This window comes from Otolemur garnettii, unplaced genomic scaffold, assembly GCF_000181295.1.
Source record: "Otolemur garnettii isolate 467f Iridium unplaced genomic scaffold, OtoGar3 scaffold00058, whole genome shotgun sequence".
Classification (NCBI taxonomy): Eukaryota; Metazoa; Chordata; class Mammalia; order Primates; family Galagidae; genus Otolemur; species Otolemur garnettii.
Window position 1 is genome coordinate 1,209,504 of NW_003852453.1, and position 4,506 is coordinate 1,214,009.

Consider the following 4,506-nt stretch of genomic DNA (forward strand, 5'->3'; position numbering starts at 1 on the left):
GGACACAGGTAATGAGTGTTTTAGGGATTAGCTTTCTTGTTGTGTTCCTTCCTTCTTGGTGCTTTTAGACCGTTTGTAACATGATAGCCTAATAGAAGAAACAAAAAAAAAGGTGATAGCTGTAGGTTACATTTTCTGTGCAATTAACCTCTGTAATAGGCTACTTAGTTTCAAATTTGCCAGTAGGGGGGAAGCAGCCTTCTAGACAGAGAATTGGAATGGCTCTCAGAGTGCCAGCCCCAGGCGTGAGGCAGGGAGACGCATTCCCACCTCACGGGTGCGGAGCCCACATTGGATTAGCAAGTCAAGGGAATAAAGTGCCCTTTCTAGAATTGCCTCAATAGAAAATATTTGTCTCAAAGACAAAACCTCTTACTCGGGAAGTAATAAGGTAAAAAAGATGAGTTGGAAATTGTGCTTTTCCTGATTTCTGCTACGCACACCATACATAGCCTAACTCCTGAGAAGATCTGTACATTTTAGTCTTACATTGCTATATATAATCTTTTTCATTCATTAAATAGTCTTGGCGTGTACTTTATGTGCCTAGCACTATACCAGGCAATAGAGAAACAAAATACTAGAGTCTGTCTCCTAACAGTGGTAGGGAGATAGAGATTAAACAAACACAAATAAAAATATCTTCATTCAGGGTATGTTAAGGTAGGTAGCATAGAAGGAGAAAAATAGGGTGGAAAAGAGTTTATAATAATAGGTTTAATTATTTGGTTTGGGGAGTAAAGAATGGCCTAAAGATGTTTAAGTTGAAGTATACAGGGTGAGGAGGAGTCAGTGAGACAGAGAAGGGGGAACGTTCCAGGCAGGGGACACCACAGGGAAGGTCCTGAGAGAATCCAGGGCTTGGTCAGGAAATTAGGAGCCTCGTGTGGCTGGAGTGTGGGGACTAGGGGAGGAGAGGCGGGTGACAATGGAAAGGGCACTGGAAGCCAGTCAAGACGGGCCTCGCAGACCTCAACACCAAGCTTGCACTTCATCCAGAAGCAGTGGGGAGCTTCTCAAACAGCACTGCCTGAGCTGAAGTTCCAATGCTCTGCCATCTGCTGTCCACTGTTGGCCACGTGACCATGGAGCGGTTGAAATGAACTAGTGAGATAGAGAAACTGAATGTTTAATTTTACCTAATTTTAATCAATTTAAATTTCAATGGCCCCACATGACTAATGACTACTGCTTTTGATAGCACAGCTTTGAAGGTTTCTATGGAAGAGAATTACAGAATTAGATTTATCTTTTGAAAAAAATCACTCTGGCTGCAGTTTGGAGAATGAATTGGAGAGGGCAAGGGTGGAAGTGGGGTGGCCAGTTAGGAGGGGGGCTGGAACGAAGGGGGTGGGTGGGGGTGGGGAAACAGGGATGCATCTGTGATACGTTCCAGGGTAGAATCACAAGATCCAGAGGGTAAAGAGAAGGGAGATGGAGAAGGGGAGGATGATGCCCAGGGCCTGGCTTGAAAACCTGGTCAAGGGGTGTCACCTCTCACCATGGCGGGCGTGGGGGATGAGGAACAGATTAGAAAGTTGGGAAGGAGGAGAGGAAATGTCTAGCTTGACCCTGGTCAAGGTGTGTGTACACAGGAGTGTGAGGGAATCTTAGGGTTAAGTCTAGAGATAAATTGGGGCTTTCAATTAACAATATTTTCTCCACCTGCATTCCTCTATCACAAGTAACCAGTGGGATATTAGAGGAGCAGGCTATCTTTACCCATCTATATGTACGTAGGCACAGAATTTATTCAATATGGACTTGGTTAACTATTTCCCGGGTTTTCTGAAGTGTAGACAAAACAGTGAGTGGTATAGAGGATGATTTTAGAAAAGCACACAGAAAAGCATCAAATAACATAAAAATATCATAAGAAAGGTATCTTCTTTTAAAATTTCTTTCCCTCTTCTGCTGACAGACAGAAGTCTCAGTGTGCTGTAAGCATACCCTGAGCACCCAGCACTTGCTAATCTCCATTTCAAAGGGAGAGCCAGCCGCGGGCTCCCAGCCCTTGGCAGGCAGTAGAATCTACCCAGTTAAGTGCTTTGTATTCATTGTATTTATTTTAGAGTTATTTCCTTTTTAAATACTAAAGATATTTTTTAAATTCTGAAACTACCTCAAGTTTACAGAAAACTTCAAGGGTCTCACAGAATATTTTTCCTTAACCATTGGAGAGTAAGTTGCTGATAAGATCACCCTTGAATAATTGGCTGTGTAATTCCTACAAACAAGGACATTCTCCAGTAACTACAGCACAACCATCAAAATAAGGAAGTGACCAATCCAGCCAAAGACCCCATTCAAGTTTCACTAATTGCACCAAATGTCCTTTATAGCAAAACAATCCAACCCAGGATTAGTTTAGTTAACTAATCACTAGATTAGTTTATCTGTTTGGTTTCCTTCCATCTTCCAGTTTCTCTGGGTTTCCTTGACCCTCACAGCCTGGACACTTGTAAAGGTCGCAGGTCAGTTATTTCGTGGCACACCCTACAATTTGCATTTGTCGGACAAATTGCACAGAAGGGACACTGTTTTCCTCTCACTGACCCCACCGGATGGCACAGGGCACTGATTTGTCCCCTTACTCTTAATGGGAACTCTGATTAGTTAATTAAGATGGTGACTGTCAGGTTTTTCTGCTATAAAAAAAGCTACTTTTTTTATTCTTTGTAAATTTATGAGCATTTTATGGGGAGGTATTTTGATACGATGTACACATTTTGTTCCTTGTCAGATTCTAAGTACCAGTTTTAGCATCCATTGGTGTTTCTTGGGTGAACTAACCCTTACTTTGATGGTTGCCGGTGAATTTCTGACTCTATCATTCTCTCATTTCTCCACTGGGAAGAAGTTTGTCTTCCCTCATTTACCCATTCACATCTGTATGTACGATGATTCCTATTTTATTCAGTTGGTTATGACCTCTTGCTGCCATTATTTCTATAATGTGCAAACTGGCCCAGATTTGACTAGTGAGAGCCCTCCTCAGCTGTCCTCTCTCCTTTCAACGTGTCCCACCGTCCTCTGAGCACGTCCCCGCTGTCTGGCTCAAGGAACTCCTGGCTTTTCAGCTCCAGCCCCGCTGTTGGCCGTTTCTGCAAGGACTCCTAGTTGCTTTTGGTGGAGAATGGTATTTAGACACCAAGACGTGGATGTTGAATGTGCTCGTTCACTGTCCTGGGGTGTCACTGTTCCTGGACCCTCTCTCTGTCTCTGTCTCAGTCTCTCTTTCCACACACACATTTATAAATATAGATACATGTAAATATAAGTTTCTAGCTCCCTCTCTACCTATCATGAATTCATACTAGTTCCAACCAAGAACCACAGGTTTCATTCTAATTTTCACCCTTTCCATATTTGTTTTTGTATGTGAGACAGAGTCTCACTATGTCGCCCTTGGTAGAGCGCTGTGGCATCACAGCTCACAGCAACCTCAAACTCTTGAGCTTAAGCGATTCTCTTGCCTCAGCCTCCCAAGTAGATGGGACTACAGGCACCCGCCACAATGTCCAGCTATTTTTTTGTTGCAGTTGTCATTGTTGTTTAGCAGGCCCGGGCTGGGTTCAAACCCACCAGCCTGGGTGTATGTGGCCGGCACCCTACCCACTGAGCTACGGTGCCACCCTCCTTTCCATGTTTTTAACTCCCTTCACCAGCCATGAGAAGCCTGCCTTTCATTGGCTCCTACAGATTTACAGGCAGGAGCAGCCCCACCCCCGTGACTGCCCCTCTCACCCTTCTTGGGCTGACGCCTTGCACTGGGTCATCTCTCCTCTGTCCCCTTCTAGTTTTGCTCCTTGCCCTCTCAGGCCCCAACACCTCCCGTCAGTTGCTGCTGCAGTCACCCCTCAGTACACAGGGGAGCCCCCCACACCCCCAACCTGGCATCCTGTGCTGGCTGCTGTCACTGCTTCCCATGGATGCTCTATCTACCCAGATGGGACCCCAAAATTCCACCCTGGCTTACACGGTTGCCCTCTCAGGGTACCCCCAGGACCCCCCCCAGGGCCCCTGCATTACTGCCCTCCCACATGCATGGGTGAGTTTCATACTTCTCAAACTTCTACACCTTGCACAGGCATCACCACCGTGGCCCACCCCCTGCCCTAACTCTGCCACTTGGCCCCCTGCTGTGGGCTGCTCCCCTCCCCCCTCCTGGTTGCTCACACTGGACCACCTCACACCCTCACAGCGTAGACCTACCCTGCTTTTGGACTGAATTTTTCAGGAAGAAAGGAAGGAAAGAAAGAAAGTAGAGTTATGTTTTCCTCACCAACATCTATTTTCCATTTATAGAATATATAGAACAACATTTTTTTTCTTGAAAAAAAAGAATATTTTTAGGTTTGCAGCAAAATTGAGAGTAAGACACAGAGATATCCAACATGAATATCCCCGTCCCCTGCGCATGCAGAGTCTTCTCCACTGATGCCCCTTGTACACCTGTTACAACTGGTGAGCTCACATCGTTATCTCCCAAAGCCATAGTTCACG